We start from the raw sequence: 18,406 nt of genomic DNA, 5'->3' as shown, positions 1-18,406 counted from the left end.
CCCCAAGCTCAAAAGCTAAATACTTGTTTTTTGTTGCATGCTGTTGGAGATTTTTGTGGTCATTTTTTTCACAGCAATAAGTTACCAATATAATACACAAGGGCTTGTCCCTAATCTGCAGGAAGCCAAACCAAAGATCATAGTGACCTGGACCTGCTATGTGACCATGAAAATAAATGACAAAATGTTATGAAAACAGGGAGTTCATGCAAATGGATTCAACAAAACCATAGAAATCAGACCCAAAGATGGATAAAGGAAACCAGAATGAATGTTGTTGTTCTTGCCCTGGATGGGCAGAAGGTTGACTTAGTAATGTAAATCAATGTTGAAGCTATTCACATATTTTCTTTTCTGGATTCACTTATTTGGCATTAATCCAACAAATATGCTTTAATGCACCCACTATGTATTAGGCAATGATAAGTGCTTTGGAAAAAGTGTGGAGGAGCAGATAGACATGGTCCTGGCCTTCAGGAAGCTTGATGCCCATCAATTCAGGAAACATGCATTGTGTGTTTTGGTTTTTTGCCAGTCACTATAAAGGAGAAGATAATGGAGTAACTTGCATACAGTTATGGAGGGCAAATAATATCCCACAGGAACTGCTTACAGAAACAAAATACGTGTTTTTGAAGACAGAGTTGTTTGTCAAACAAAAATTAGAAGTGTATAACATTCATATTGTCTTCCTTACCCCTCCCCACAAAATACTTTAATATGCATACTACAACAAACCAAGAATAAGAAATTCATAGAACAATTAAAGATTAACATTACAACCAGTCTGGGCACGGTGACTCATGCTTGTAATCCCAGAACTTCGGGATGCCAAGGCGAGAGGACTATTTGAGGTCAGGAGTTCAAGACCAGCCTGGCCAACATGGTAAAACCCCATCTTCTAAAAAATACAAAAATTAGCTGGGTGTGGTGGTACACGCCTGTAATCACAGCTAATCAGAAGGCTGAGGTGTAAGAATCACTTAAACCTGGGAGGCAGAGGTTGCATTGAGCCCAGATCCTGCCACTGTTCTCCACGCTAGGTGACAGAGCAAGACTCTATCTCAAAAAACAAACAAACCATTTAGGCATGGAGGACAGTCTAAATAATTACTAAATACATAAATGTGTTTGAAATTTTAAATTTACTTTTGAAAATATCAAAAACAATACATAAGCAAACATCCAGAATATAAAATTTAAAAATATATAATCTAATATTAGTAACTCTATACCGGGGTTGGAAAACTATGGCCCACAGAACAAACTTGCTCACTGCCTATTTTTATAAATCTTTATTGGTACATAGTCATCTTCATCCATGTCATATTTCCCATTGTTGCTTTTACATTATAACCACTGAATTGAATAGTTACAACAGAGGCCTTACAGCTGTACAACCAAAAATATTTGAATTGCTACCAAAAAAAATTGCTGACCCTTACTCTATAGTGATAAATTGGGAATTCTTAACTAAATGAGTAATATTTTCAAAAAATATAAATTTCAAAATTTATCCAAGAAAAAATAGTGAAAAAAAAGGAAAGCAATGAATGGCAAAATAGTTCCATGAATACATCTCTAGAGAGTTTTGATGCTAATTTGCTCAAATTCCCAATGCTGTACAATCTTTAGAGCAGAGCAAAAGAATAAAAGCACTTCTAGTTATATTATGTGGCATAACTTTGATATCAAAACATAAAGCTTTATATAAAAAGATGCCAAATATCAATCTCATGTACTAATATTGACATAAAAATTAAAGATTCAGTCCACTACTATATAAGAAATATGCCATGAATTAAAGTTTATGTCAAGAATGTTAAAAAACCTCAATGTTATCTCTTGAACTAATTGATTGGTTGCTTTAAATTCCTAAAAAAGCACATTAAGATGTGGGGTAACAGCTTTTATATGGAATCACAAAGATGCTGTCATCAGGTAAAAAACTGTGAGGAGTTTTTGCCAGAAAAATTATAGAAAGAGGCTGGGTATAGTAGCTCATGCCTGCAGTCCCAGAGACTCGGGAGGCTGGGGTGGGAGGATCGCTTGAGCCTAGGGGATCGAGGTTGCAGTGAGTTGTGATCTTGCCACTGAACTCTAGCCAGGGCAAAAGAATGAGACTGTGGTTCTAATTTTTTTTTTTTAATTAAGAAAATTATAGAAAGAATCAGAATGAAATAAGTGATTTCCACTTTTCGGGCAAACTAGGGCTACCATTTTTACCATTACGGCACCTTCTTAGAAAGTGGGGAGGGTGGGCAGGGCAATGATGGAGGAAACATATAATCTACAGATGAATAAAAGGCATTTGGTAACATGTAACATCATTATCACTTACAAAATAGTAATAGAGACTTCCTTATGACATCAGACTCAGTGTTCAAATATTTAAGCATTATCACTGAAGTTAGAAACAAACCCAGTGACCACTATTATTACATAGCATTGTTCTGGAAGTACCAGCCAAGGTAGTGAGACAAGACATAAAATTGAATCCTAATCCACTGGCTACTGCTATTGCTGTGAGTAGTAGACTGATACTCTGCTCTGACCCAGGAGTCTCTTGTCTTCTTACAGTGTCCACGAAACTGTGGCAGGCTAACTGACTACACGGTAGGGTAAAATCTTGATGAGCTTGGGAAAATGTGCTAATTTCCTTTCAGTGCAATTTTTCCATTTTCTAAAATAAATACAACTCATGGAATTTTGAGGGATGTTCTAAGAAAATGTGAGTGGCACATGGTAAGCACAAATTTCCCCATTTAAATATTTTGTATTAATAATTTAATTGGAATGAGTAGAATCTTTGTGTTTTAACCACAGAGGATGGTGCTTCTGGTTCTCTGCTTCTCTTCCCTGATCTGGCGTTTTTACTTCTTACGTTGTAACCTTCAGATCCTCTGAACTCAGTCTCAAAGTCTAGCAAGTTAACTAGTTATCTTGTTAATTAGCTTTACCAAATAGCCCAAGTCATTATCCCTGTGATTTTTTTGAAGTATAAAGAATAATAATGTATTAATTGACAGTGACACTGCAGAATGCAGTCTATTTTTAATAAAATAAAAGAAAATAATATACATGTAAAACCATTTATATTTTATCTGTGTTAGCTTATTTTCTCTTTCTCTTTTCTCTCTCTCTGCACTTTTCTCTCTCTCTGTCTCTTTCTTTCCCTCTCCTGAAACAAAACAATCTTTTGCATATAACATTCTCTTGATGTTTTCTATTTTTAACACATATTTCCATAAACAATATCCAGTTTTGTATTTGCACAGTTCACATAATAGCATCCCTGTAAAGTACCCTCTTATAGCCTGCCTTCTGTTTTGCAACAAACACTGTGCTTTAGAGAGTTACCCAGGTTGGTTTATGGAGATATGATTCATTCATTTTATCTATAGTAAAGTATTTCATGAATAGACTACATTCTGTTTATCCACCTCCCCACCAGGGAAGCAAGTTCTTTCCACAAATACTAATGCCATTTTCCAAATGGAGAAAATTGGACTCAGATACAGCATGGACATTAAATAGTACTAAGAAAATTTCGGCTTTGCACTTTACACGCAAAGAATGATACAGTCATTTGGACTGACTACAGTGGTTAAGTATGTCTTTTGAAACTTTTTCCACAATACACTAAATTTACCTCCTAGTTATTATCTCCCCGGAAGTTAATAGAAGGTCAATTACACTATAACAGTGTAATTGATGGAGGTTGGCAGTATTCAAACATTTTTTCCTTTTTTTTTTTCTTTCATGTGCTAAATTAAGTTGTTTCCTTTGCGAGATATAAAAACTGATTGAAGCCAGTTTTCTTCCATTCTCCCCCATGTCCTTGTACATATAAGAAAAGAGAGACAATTTCTTCCAGCCCCAAACACAAGATTTTAACAAAAGGCAGGCAAATGTTGAAGTTTTCTTAGTATTTTATTTATCAAGAATATTAGCAATCTGTTTAAAGCAGTGGTTCTTAACTGGGGCAATTTTGCCACCTCCACTCCACACCTGAGAACATTAGTCAATGTCTAGAGTTATTTTTGGTTGTCATGACTGGGGTGGAGGTGCTACTGGCATCTGGGGTGGAGAGGCCATAAATGCTGCTAAACATCTTACAATGTACAAGACAGAGACACCTCTACTGCCACCCCCAACACAGAATCGTCCAGTTCTAAACAGCTGTAGCGCTGAAGTTGAGAACCCCCTGGTTTAAAAAAGCAGAAACCAAAATTACATCCCTCAGCTGCCGTCTTTATTCCAGGAGAACCCTTAGACCAAGGCCTGACCTGACCCTATGAGGACATAAGCTAAATCATAAGGCAGACAGAATGTTCTCTCTGTCACCCTCCTATTCATCTCAGTTACCCCACACAGCTGGTTTTAATTCCTGTCTTATTTCCCTGTTATGTAATTCCCCAGCTTCCTTTGAAAGCTCCTTCAGCGCCACATCTATGTATCCTTTGGAGGTGGAGCTCAGGTGGCTTTGTTCGGCTGAGCAAGTCAACACACTTTTCCCTTTCCTAGTTATTATTCCCCTGAGGTTGTCCTCCACAGCTACTGTACTAATCTCCAGGCAGCAGCAACAACAATGGGCTGATTGCAAAGAAGGTGAGCAGGAAACACCCCTGGCTGCACTGTGAGAATTCAGGGCACTCTGCCCACTGCCAGCTGGCCAGCGTTCTCAAGTTTAGGTTGGTTCAGTTGGAGCTAACTTTCTAAGTAGATGACACAAGAGGTGGTGGCGTTTTTGTAACTCTTGAGAGCAGTCCAGAAATACCTGGGGGTGTGAATGAAGAACAGGGCAGCACAGCAAGACAGAAAGGTCAAAGACTTGCACTGGGTTCTCCTGCTAACTAGCCATGTGACCTTGGGTAAGGTACTTTCAATGAAAAATGCCTCACAAAATAGACAGTATGTTCTTAAGCTGCATGCACCCAATAGCAAACCCAGAAAGGGGAAAGTGGAAGTTCACCTTCCATGAACTTCACAATCTGACATCCTAGAAGCAAGCTGTGTTGATTTCACTATTCATGTAAGTTTGATTTTAATTTTAAATTGCACAACCTTTTCAGTGCTTAGGATTTCTAAAAGTCTTAATCGAGCCTTGACTGTGAGGGATGTTAGATTTTCAGACTCTAGACTTCTATCTCCAACTGTCTCAGGGTCCATATTGTATAGACTGAAGGCTTTTGACCCATCTCTTCATTAAACATATAATTCTGAGCACTTATTATGCAGCAAATATTGAACTAGATCTTGGAATTTGCAGAAATGAATGATACTTCGAAGTACAGGACAATCATTCATTTATCAGACATCCATTGAATCCTACTCTATCAGACAATGTGTGTAGCAGTCAATTGAGAAGAGTTCCTGCTTTTAATGATGTCACAGTCCCATATAAAAATAGATAGATGAATACCCAGGAATAATAGTATGTTGGAGTCACAGAGTATAGGAGTATGGGGAGGGAGATAATATAACCCATTGAGTGGTGGAGCTTTCTGGAGAAGAGATGACACATGAAAAATATAAGCTATGTCAAGGTCTAAAGGAATTCCATACTTGCTTGTTTGCTTTAGTCCTTTCATTGAATATTTATGGAGTATCTACCATATCATAGGCAACATGAGATGTTTCCAAAATTAAGAGAACAAATAGTCGTGGTTCCAAATTTCACAGAACTTATAGTCTATAAGGACTTATTGATCATACAATTCAAGGCTCTCACTGAGAGGATGTGAAGTCCAAGCACGTAGATACATTCCTTGTAAGTGTTTTTAGTGGCAGTTGCCATAATGAAACCTGAGTCCTGCGGTTTACCATAAAGCATCTTAATACTCTATTGTATTGAACTCCATAGTGGCTTGGATCCTTCAAAAGAGCCGTTCTATCTTAAGAATTTGAACTGTTCTCTGAGAATGGCTGACTTTGTAGATTTCACAGTTTCTGCTTCAAGAAACTGTTGCCCTTTTATCTGACTATAAACTTCCAGAAAAGTCATTCGTCTGGGTTATACAAGGATACATTATTCTGTGGGACGCTCTTTATCAGCTGCCGAGGGAATTTATCAGGTTACATGATTCTAATAAATATTGGTCCATGGTCTTCAGTAATTTTCAAGTTTTCAGACTGTTTGTTCCAACAGCTTTTCACAACATGTCTTTCCTTAGTCATGTTCTTCAGTTCCATACCATTTTTTTTAATTGGGTACTTCCGATCTTTTATGGTTGTATACTATTTACACTCCCTTTGCTGCTGTGGATAATGAGCACTTGCTTCCTTTGCATCCATTCCTCTTTATTTAGGTACAAGCTCCCTCTCTTCCACTTTCAGCCAATTATTTCTGCTGAGGCAAAACTTCTATGTGCAGGGCCAGGGTATTGAAATAGGAGGCCTAAGATGACAAGAGCTAAGTATCAAATTCCTCCTGTCATGGTTATTAAGTGCTTAGAATGCAGCCTCAGTTGACCAATTGCAGAATACTTTAAGACATTTAAATGTGTAATTTAAGAAGAGCATTTATTTTCTGCTGTACTTAAACCTGGAATGTCAGAAGGCTAGCTCCACCATGAGAGAAAAGAGTAGACTTCTAGGAAGCCACTATGCAGAGCTTAAGAAAGAAACCTGTGCAGTAGTAGTCAGGCCAAGAATTGGATGGAAGACTAAATCCTGGTGACTTTGGTTGGCACCAGGATATATCCATGTGTAAATAGTTTGTTTGCTACCTCATTTTCTAATATATAAATTCATTGCTAGTATATAAGTACAAATGATTTTTGCATTGTGACCTTGAATCCAGTAGTCACATTTTCCTACTTTTTTGGTGTATCCTGTAACTTTTTAATATAAGATGGAAATTTTACATGAAATAACACTAGATACTGATCTAATATTTATCTTTGGGAAATATCATGGCCTCTCTTTTGTGTAGTCATGAGAATGAGGACTTGTTTTAGTCTGATCTGTCGATGAGCTGGATTAGCAATGACAGCATTTGGGGGAATATTATTCCACGCTGAGGAATGGCAACAGTCAGAGCCCAAATCTTCAAATGTTAAAGAAACAGACAGAAAAATTGTGAGTCCAGGATGGATTAAATATGAAGGGAATGCAAGGAGATGAGTTTTGGGGGTTGAGCCATGGCCTGTTATATAGTTCCTATTAGAGATTTGCTTTTTTCTTTTGAAAGAAATGCAATTCTTTTTAAGTAGGGGAATGGTGTGATCTGACTTTGATTTCTTTTTGTTTTGTTTTCTGACTGATTGGCATGTGCTGTAGAGGTAATGGACTGTCAAAAGGCACAACTCAAAGTAGACAAGTCAGCAGTCATCACTGGAGACATGAGGGTTGCTTCAACAAGTGAGGCAGCAGTAAAATGCAAAGAGGTAGATGGATACAGACTATATTTTGGAAGTAGAGATGATGGCATTAACAGTTTGGGGAAGGGAGTAGAGGAACAAAGAAGGATAAAGGATTATTCCAAGGCTTCTTACTTGAACAACCAGGAAAGTCAATATTAACTGAGGAGTAGAAATGGTAAAAAAGAAAAAAAAAAAGAAAGAAAACAGGTTTAGTTCAGTCTTGGACATGGTAAGCTTAAGAAAGTGGCCTAATAAGTGTCTTCAGGGATTTGCCATGGAGGCAGATGACTATCAAAATCTGGAACTCACAAGAGAGCTCAAGACTCAAGAGAAAACTATGGGAGTCATCAGAAGAGTTAGAAAACATTGGTGACCCAGAACAGAATTTCTAAAGGAAGAAAAAATTGGGAAGTGCATGGAAAACATTTAGACTCACAAAATTCTTTCCGACAGGAACACTTACCACACAATGGGGCAGTCTGTTGTCAAAAAAGGAAGTTCTTCTTTTGCCTTAAGTTGGTTTGCCCAAGTAAGAGCCACAACTACAGTCTATTTTGTGCAGGGAGATTCTGACAGTATAGAATTTCAATGACGTCTATGCTTTCAGCTAAGACTTCATGTATTTAACATTTGTTGTGAATAGAGCCCTAAAATTTTACCACCTTCCATAAACATTTATTGTTTTTCTGGGTTTCCAACTCCAAGCAGAAAGTACTAGTGCTTTATCATATATTTCTTGAAGTGTGTCAGTGTCAAAGACACAGAACATATTAAGCATGTGAGCCATAGCATATAGGTCCCTAGAGAAAAGAGGCTTAGAAAGAGGACCATTGTTCCCTACAACTATTTTTACTACTTGACTAATAGAGTTTTCACCATCCTTATTACATTTTTCTATTCAGCCTCAACAAGCTTTGCAGACCACATGGCTAATACAAATTCTAGCAACATATTTCACTTATTTCATCACACACCTCAAACCATATTACTTGTTCATTGTATTGCAGTTGGGATTTAGATTTTTATAAACATTTCTTCAAATGCTGTGCACTTTACAAATTTATGACTTTTATTGCAAATCAATAAATTTTATCCACCTATTACTCAGCAAGGGATATACTTTCCTGAATAAACTAGGCTATTACCTTTACCTTTTTAATCCAGGGGAAATTTTAAATTAAAAAAAAAATTCTTAGCACAGGACGGGGAAGAAGACAGAGAAATGGGGATGTGGGATTCAGGAATACAGTAGAAAGAGTCATGAGTACAAGTCTTTCCTCCAGTGATGTGTCACATTTCACGAATCAGCAGAACTCCTTTTTTCTTTCAAAAATTGTTGAAATGGTTGTTCAAGGACAGTAGTTTCCAACTGGGGATGATGAATTTTCCCTTCCCCTTCCCCCAGAGAAAGCATTTGGCAACATCTGAAGATATGTTTGGTTGTCACAAATGGGAAGGAGTTACCCCTGGCATCTAGTGCGTAGACGCCAAAGTTGCTTCTAAACATTCTACAGTGCACATGGCAACTCCCCACAATAGACAACTATCCAACCAAAAGTGTCACTGGTGCCAAAATTCAGAAACACTGACTTAGAACCTGGGGCCTAATGATTTTGTCCTTATTCATGCTTAGCCATACCCACAAAAAAGAGTTTTCAATATTTTGTGTATTTCTATTTCCTTTACATTTGAAGTAAAGTATTACAGATTCACTTTTGATAGAGTTCCAAATAGGCTAATATTATCGAATCCTTGGAAGACTATGAAGAATGTAGTCATGTGGATTTATCAAAATGCCAGTGAATGGTGAAAGTTGAATTCCTTAGATATAGCTTATAAACTGATTAGGGAACTTTAACCTGTTTCAGAATAGTCTCACAAGTCACCAGGGTGAAATTGTTGATGAGGAATATATTTATCATTGGTTTCTGCATAAACACATACTCGGCTGACTGATCAGCAATGATTTTGTGAGATTAACAAATGGAATTAAAAATGACTATTATTTATTTATTTTAAAATTTCAAATGTCCCAGTTTTATTTAATTGGAACAAGCACCTGCATATCATTTTAAACAATTACCTGTTACTTATGTTTTGAAACTCTATATAGTATTTTGTACTGTATTTTAGTAATACAATAAATTTTGCATAATTCTTATTTATAGCTTTTACTCTGATTTTAGAAAGTGAACAGTTTGCCTAGAACAGATATTAGAACATAAAACTTTTCAAACCTTCTTAAATACATAATAGGGAGAATTTAAGCAACTAGAGGCATCAATGTACAAATCCGTATTACCCGATGTATAGGCTGAGTAATCCTGAGAAGTGCAGGGTATCTGAAAGAAGTCTTCAATATGTGTGCTTCATAAGCAACTATTTAATAGTTGTAATAAGTTGATAATCACTGACATTTATTGTGCAAGAATAATGTCCTAAGAGCTTTAAATACATCAGATTATTTAACCTCCCCAGAAACCCAGTAGGCTGACACGATTCTACCTCATCTGGAAGACAAGGAATGTAGCTTACTCAGAGAGGTTAGTAATTTACTCCATGTTACATAGCTACTAAGAAGCAGAGCTAGGTCTGTCTATCTCAAGCCCGAGTTCTTTATATAGAAATGCTATAGATAAATGGTTTCATTATTAAATATACAAAGTTGAAATGCATTGCTGAACATGGAGTACTCTTTCTGTCGTTGTGACCTTTATGAAAGTATTGAAAAATAAGACTCCATACAAAGCTTTAACTTTACAAAGACTGAAAATGACGATAATAAATCTTCTTTCCTTGCATTTATGTGTGTTTATCAATTATTCACGCAGCATTAGAGATGGTTGATGAGATCTTCCCACAGTAACTTAATCATCGATCATGAAACAACACATGGACTGTTCTACCTTTGTCTCTAGCCTTAACTTTCTACTTCAATTAATACCATTTCAAGACGTATTACTGTACCTATTAAAAAATAAGTAATTGTTTTTTGCAGGACCGTGTAATTTAATTGAATCAGGATATGTGTCTCCCTCCCAGACTAATTAGGTTCTCAACTACTCTTCTGTGTGATGAGAATATTAGGGCTCCAAATAGCAAAAATTCATCAGCATGGTTAGCTCTGATGCCCAAGGAGGCAGTGATGGTTCCTAGGAACTGGAGATTGGCAATAAAAGCAAATGGAATGAGTATAGTTTCCGTATTGCATTCCCCCTTAATATTTCTGCCATGAGGTTACTCATCATGTTTTAAAGGAACCACTGATATGGAACTCACCTCACTTCCTACCTAGGTATCCATTTCGTCTTCAGACAGCTTTAACTTTTGTGGTTCTCATGTTGAGCTGAAATCTGACTCTGAGAACTGTTTACTCTTTGACTGTAAGTGCCAGAGAAGCTACCTGATTAGACAAAGATTCAATGAGTTATTAACTTCTGTGACAGACTGGCCACACCAAAATATCCCATTTGCGTGACCTTAACATCATGCTATATTAACACCCCTCCATAAAGTCTGTACTTTCTCCCCTTGAATCTGGGTGGGCCTGTGGCTATGGTGGGAGGAACAGTATCTGCCTGGTCCTTTTAGGATGCTTGCCTTTGAATTGCATCCCCTTTGCCGTGAGACAAATCTCCCTCATAGATATTATATGGTAATGGGGAGTCAAAAAATAAACATAGGGAATAAAACAAATATTGACCTCTAATGCTATAAAGAAAAATAAAAATCCTAAAAGGTAGTAATTGATAAAAGTAGGGAGAGATATTAATTCACATATGGTCATTTGGAATAGAGACTTGAATGAACTCAAGGAGAAGACAAGTAGATATCTGGGACCATACTGTTTCACACAGAAGGGAGGGAAGTGTAAATGGCCTGAGGCAGGTGTGTGTCTGATATATTCCAGTGAGTGAGGAGGCCGAGGTGACTGAAGTGTAGCAGGGCAAAAGGGAGAATGGTAAGAGATCGGGTCAGAACAGACACTGGAAGTCAACATACAAAAGACCTGGAAGAGCCTGCATTGCACATGAGATGGGAAGCCCCTGCGGGGGTGAATGAAGGAGTGACTTGATATGACTCCCATGTCGAAGGATGACTGATGAGAAGCAAGGTAGTCAGAAGGACCCATTAGGCAGTTGCTGCCATGAGTGGAGGGGCAAGTTGATCTCAGCCTCACCAGGCTAGCAGCAGTTGAGGCAGTGAGAAGAGGTTCAGATTATCATCATCATAACTATGGGTACTTTATCATTGTTAAAACATACATTCACATGTATATGCATTCACATCACAGCGTTTCTCTGCAGTTACTGATGCTAGTATTGTTAGCAACAGTTATTTGTGGGTAAAGGTGAAGAAATGAAGGCTTGGAGAAAACCAATGACAGCCCCCAGATAACATTCTTTTATGTTTCTTTTATCTCTCAAACTAAATGAGGTTGGTATTCTAACCTAGACTTTCCAACTTCATGTCTATGTTAGTTTACTAGGTAAACAGGTAATATCGCTTTTCTGATTTAAAATTCATGTTTAGTACACTGTCAATATTTAGAAAGAAAAATACACAAAAAATGAAAACAAAATAACTCATAATCTTGTTACTCTGAGATATCGTTGTCATTCTGGTGCATTATCACACTATATTTTTACTACTTTTACATTTTATGTAATAGAATATATATAGTGTTTCATAGGCAACATTTCTATTTTACAATGTTTCACAGTTACGAGTTTAGAATTATTTTGCAATATGATTATTCATGGTTACATAGTCTCAATGTACTATTATTCATTTAACCAAACCCTAAACAATGCAGTGTAACAGCTACTTACATAGCATTTACATTGCATCAGGTGGTATAAGTAAGCTACAGACGATTTAAAGTATATGATAGGATGTGTATAGATTATATGCAAATACTGTGCCACTTTATATAAGAAACTTGAGCATCCACAGATTTTTATTTTCTCAGAAGGAGCTGGAAACAATCCCCCAGAGATATCAAAGGATGACTTTATTTACAAATGCAAAAAGCAAGCAAACAAGCCTCTAATATTTGACAACAGAAAATTGATTATATTAACTGTGGAATATTTAATTTTATCCTTATACATTTGAAATTGATATGCCTTTAAGTATTACCCATTTTACAAACATGTCCATCCAGATCTAAACAAGTGTTGGTTTTTTTGTTTGTTTGTTTTTGTTTGTTTGTTTGTCTGTTTTCTCAAGGTGCAAAGCAGATACACCACTGGCTGCTGTAAGATGAGCTTAGGTGGTACATGGACACAGTATTACATTCAGCTAAATAATGAGAAATTTGAAGAATAATAAAAGAAAAGAAAATAATATTTAAAAAAAGAAAATTAAAAATTTTTAAAAAAAAGAAAATAAAAATTTCCTTTTAAATTCCCCTTTAATTTCAATGTGGTATTAACCTTAACTCTTTTCTAGTACCAACTAATTTTCCTTTTGATAAAAAGGCTTATGAATAATTATTTAATTTTAATGGCAATAAAATGGTTAAAACTTGCACAGTATTATGTGTCAGGCATCGTTCCAAGTGCTTTACATTTATTAGCACATTTCATCACAACCGTGCCAAATAACCTGTAGAAATGTCATACTATTGTTTTATGCCATTATAAATTTTGTGCCATTACATCCCACATATGGCAACTGGTATTTCTGTCTAGTTTTATATAATATATATATAATATATATATTGGGGAAAGTTGATTAAATGAAAAGAATTCAGTTAAAGACTAGCATATTGTTATAGAAGAGATCATGAAAGTGATAGGGGAAGTTGAAATTTGAGGGATCATGGTCGGAGGGGTGTTTCTCAATTTTTAGCATACATTTGATTCACCTAAGGGCTTGTCTAAACTAACAAATTCTATCCACGAGGCCTGAGGTGGGCTGATATTCGGCAATTTCTAACTAGATCCTGGGTGAGGCCCATGCTGCTCCCTGTGGACTAAACTTGAAGAGCAAAAACCTAAAACCCTGTCAGCTACATGCATAAAAGCACTTAACAGTGGAGAAAAAAATTAGAAAGATTGTGTTGAATTCTGGTTGCTTGGACTCTAGTGCAACCCAATGTAATATAAAGCTAACTAATTCATAATTTGTGATGCAAAATATTCGTTAATAAATATCTGAGAAATTCTGGGACTCTTACATTTTTGTACTGGTGAAATCAGAAAAAATAAAAACCAATGTTATTGTATTTATCTTTTAACTTACATTTTAGATTCAGAGTGTGCATGATGCAGACTTGTTACCCTAGGTACATTGTTGGAAACTGAGGGTGTTTGGGGGGATTATGAATGATTCCATCACCCACGTACTGTCATAGTACCACAGAGTCGTTTTCAACCTTGCCCCACTTTCTCCCTCTGATTCTACCTCGTTCCAGTGTCTATTATTGACATTCTTATGTCTATGAGTACCCCATGTATGCTGCCATTTAGAATCAGAACATGCGTATTTGTTTCTGCTTCCTGCACGGATTTCGCATAGGATAATGGCCCTCCAGCCGATCCATGTTGCTGCAAAGAACATCGATTTTGTTCTTTTTATTGACTGTGTAGCATTCCATTGGTATTGACCACATTTCTTTTTTTTTTAATTATTATACTTTAAGTTCTAGAGGTACATGGCATAACGTGCAGTGTTACATATGTTAATACTTATGGCCAATGTTGGTGTGCTGCCATCAACTTATCATTTAATATCATGTATAATCTCCCCATGGCAATCCCTCCTCCTCCCCATCCCCCCATGATAGGCCCCAGTGTGTGATGTTCCCCTTCCGAGTCCAAGTGATTCATTGTTCAGTTCCACTTGTGAGTGAGAAACCTGTCGTGTTTGGTTTACTCTTCTGTGATGTTTGCTAGAATGATGGTTTCCAGCTGCTCCATGTCCCTACAAAGGCACAAACTCATCCTTTTTTATGGCTGCTGTATTCCAATGGCTGTTATGTGCCACATTTTCTTAATCAGTCTGTCACAGATGGACATTCTTTGGGGTTGATCCAAGTCTTTGCTATTGTGAATAGTGCCGCATATAAATTACGTGTGCATGTGTCTTTGTATAGAATAATTTTATAATCCTTTGGGTATATACCCAGTAGTGGGATGGCTGGGTCATATGTAACATCTAGTTCTAGATCCTTGAGGAATTGCCATACTGTTTTCCATAATGGTTGAACTAGTTTACAATCCCACCAACAGTTGTAAAAGTGTTCCCTAATTTCTCCACCATTCCTCTCCAACACCTGTTGTTTCCTGACTTCTTAATGATTGCCATTCTAACTGGTGTGAGATGGCATCCCAGTCCACCACTGATGGATGCCTGGGTTGATTCCATGGTTTTGTTATTGTGAATAGTGTCTTTTTGATAGAATAGTTTGTTTTCTTTTGGATATACACCCTGGGTTGGGATTGCTGGGTAGAATGCTAGTTCTAAGTTATTTGAGAAATCTCCAAACTGCTCTCCACAGTGGCTGAACTAGTTTACATTCTCACAAACAGTATATGTAAGTGTTCCTTTTTTTCCACAGCCTCACCAACATCTGTTGGTTTTTGACTTTTTAATAAAAGTCATTCTGATGATTTGAGATGGTATTTCAGTGTGGTTTTGGTTGGTATTTGTCTGATGATGAGTGATGTGGAGCATTTTTTTATGTCTGTTGGCCACTTGTATGTCTTCTTTTGAGAAGTGTCGGTTCATATCTTGTTCCTATTTTTTAATGGTTTTTTGTGTTTTTTTTTTTTTTTTTTTTTTGCTTGCTGATTTAAGTTCCTTATAGATTCTGAATATTAGACTTTTGTCAGATACATTGTTTGCAAATATTTTCTCTCATTCTGTAGATTGTCCATTTACTCTGGTAATAGTGTCTTTTTCTGTGCAGAAGCTCTTTAATTAGGTCCTACATGTCAATTTTTGGTTTTGTTGCAATTGCTTCTGGGGACTTAGTCATAAATATTTCCCAAGTTCAGTGTCTGGAATGGTGTTTCCTAGGATTTCTTCTAGGATTTTTATAGTTAGAGGTCTTATATTTAAATATTTAATCCACCTTGACTTAATTTTTATATATGGTGAAAGGAGAGGTCCTGCTTCATTCTTCTGCAGATGGCTAGCCAGCTATTCCAGCACTATTTAGTGAATAGGGAGTTCTTTCCACAGTGCTTACTTTTGTAGACTTTGTTGAAGATCAGATTGCTGTAGAAGTATGGCTTTATTTCTGGATTCTCTATTCTGTTTCATTGGTCTATGTGTCTGTTTTTATACCAGTACCATGCTGTTTTGGTCAGTGTAGCTTTATAGTATAGTTTGAAGTAGGTAATATGATGCCTCTGGCTTTGTTCTTTTTCCTTAGAATTGCTTTGGCTATTTGGACTCTTTTTTGTTGTTGTTCCACTTGAATTTTAGCATATTTTTTTCTAATTTTGTAAAAAATGACATTGATAGTTTGATAGGAATAATGTTGAAGCTGTAGATTGTTGCATGCAGCATGGCCATTTTAATGTTATTCTTATAGTCCATGAGAATGGAATATTCTACCATTTGTGTAATCTTTTTTTTTTTTTTTTTAGGAGTGTTGTGTAGTTCTTCTTATAGAGATGTTTGATCTCCTTGGTTAGGTTTATTCCTACGTATTTTATTTTTTGTGTGGCTGTTATAAATGGTATTGCATTCTTTATTTAGCTCTCGGCTTGAACTTCATTAGTGTATAGAAATGCTACTGATTTTTTTTACATTGATTTTTGTATCCTGAAACCTTGCTAAAATCATTTATCAGTTCTAACAGCTTTTTGGCAGAGTCCTTAGGGTTTCCTAAATATACAATTATATCATCAGCAAAGAGAGAGAGTTTGACTTCTACTTTACCTATTTGAATGTCTTTTTTTTTTTTTTTTTTNCTCAGCTCACTGCAAGCTCCGCCTCCCGGGTTCACGCCATTCTCCTGCCTCAGCCTCCCGAGTAGCTGGGACTACAGGCGCCCGCCTCGTCGCCCGGCTAGTTTTTTGTATTTTTTAGTAGAGACGGGGTTTCACCGTATTAGCCAGGATGGTCTCGATCTCCTGACCTCGTGATCCGCCCGTCTCGGCCTCCCAAAGTGCTGGGATTACAGGCTTGAGCCACCGCGCCCGGCTGAATGTCTTTTATTTCTTTCCTTTGCCTGAATGATGTGGCTAGCACTCCCAGGACTACGCTAAATAACAGTGGTGAGAGTGAGCATCCTTGTTTTTTTCCAGTTCTCAAGGGGAATGCTTCTAGCTTTTGACCATTCAGTATGATGTGGCTGTGGGCTTCTCATAGATAGCTCTTGTTATTTTGAGGTATTTTTCTTCACCACCTAGCTTGTTGATGGTTTTAATTATAAAAAGATAGCATATTTTATGGAAAACTTTTCTTGCTTCTATTGAGATGATTACATGGTTTGTGTTTTTAATTCTGTTTATGTGGTGAATCACCTTTATTGATTTGTATATGTTGAACCAACCTTGTATCTCAAGAATGAAGACCACTTGAACATGGTGAATTCAGCTTTAATGTGCTGTTGAATTTGATTTGCCAGTATTTTGTTGAGGATTTTTGCATCATTTTCATGAGAGATATGGACCCGTAGTTTTGCTTTTCATTTGTTTTTTGTTTTTTCATTGTGTCTTTGCCAGATTTTGTTATCAGGGTGATGTTGGCTTTGTACAATGAGTTACGGAAGAGAAAAAACCCTCAAGCTTTTGGAAGAGTTTCAGTAGAATGAGTGCTAGCTTTTTGTCATACATCTGGTGAAATTCGACTGTGATTATATCTGGTCCAGGGCTTTTTGTGGTAGGTAGGCTTTTTATTATTCATTTAATTTTGGAACTCAATATTGGTCTATTCGGGATTTCTATTTCTTCCTGGTTCTTCTTGGGAGATTGTGCATTTCCAGGAATTATTCACTTCCTCTAAATTTTCTAGTTTGCATGCATAGAGTATCTTTTGTATTTCTATGAGATCAGTTGTAATGTCACCTTTTTATATCTGATTGTGCTTATTTAGATCTTCTTTTTTTTCCATTAATCTAGCTAGAAGTCTATTGATCTTGTTTATCCTTTCAAAAACAAACTTTTATTTCATTGATTCTTTGCATGGATTTTTGGATGTCAATTTTGTTCACTTGTGCTCTAATTTTAGTTATTTCTTTTCTTCTGCTATCTTCAGAGTTGGTTTGTTCTTGTTTTTCTAGTTCCTCTATATATGATGTTTGATCATTAATTTGAGATCTTTCTAACTTTTTGAGATAGGTGTTTAGCATTGTAAACTTTTATCTTAATATTGCTTTTACTGCATCTCAGAGATTTTGGTATGTTCTGTCTCTGTTTTCATTTCAAAGATTTTTAAAATTTCTGCCTTGCTTTCTTTATTCAAAAGTCATTCAGGAGCAAGCTATTTAGTTTCCATGTAATTCTTGGTTTGGAGAGATCTTGTTGGTATTGATTTCTATTTTCATTCCACTGTGGTCTGTGGGTGTGGTTGGTATAATTTTGATTTATTTTTTAATCTATTGGGACTTGCTTTATGACCAAGCATTTAGGCAATCTTTGATTGCATTTCATGTGTAGATGAGAAGAATGTATGTTCTGTGGTTGATACATACAGTATTCTGTAGAGGTCTATTAGGTCTAATTGGTGAAGTGTCAAATTTAAGTCCAGAATTTCTTTTAGTTTTCTGCCTTGGTGACCTAATGTTTTCAGTGAGATGTTGATGTCCCCACTATTACTGTGTTACTAAGTCTTTTTGTAGGGCTAGAGGTACTTGTTTTTTGTCTTATTTTGTTTTCATACAGGGTCTCACTCTATCATCCAGGCTAGAGTGCAGTGATACGATCATAACTCACTGCAACCTCAAACTCCTGGGCTCAAGTGATCTTCCTGTCTCAGCCTCCTGAGCAGCTGAGAATACAGGCATGCACCACTGTGCCTGGCTTGTGTGTGTGTGTGTGTGTATAGTGTGTGTGTGTGTATATATATATATATATATA

The 18,406-nt window shown here is 36.5% G+C and overlaps 1 long non-coding RNA gene across 1 annotated transcript in view; it reads right to left on the bottom strand.

The window, feature by feature from the left end:
• Positions 1-18,406, bottom strand: part of LOC108521775 (uncharacterized) — a 215,037-nt gene that overhangs the window by 18,395 nt on the left and 178,236 nt on the right. The window lies entirely within an intron of this gene.

The sequence above is a fragment of the Rhinopithecus bieti genome, unplaced genomic scaffold (genome assembly GCF_001698545.2).
Source record: "Rhinopithecus bieti isolate Rb0 unplaced genomic scaffold, ASM169854v2 scaffold_56845, whole genome shotgun sequence".
In the NCBI taxonomy this organism is placed as follows: domain Eukaryota; kingdom Metazoa; phylum Chordata; class Mammalia; order Primates; family Cercopithecidae; genus Rhinopithecus; species Rhinopithecus bieti.
Note: the sequence above shows the minus strand (reverse complement) of the source record. Positions and strands in the feature narration are given on the sequence as shown.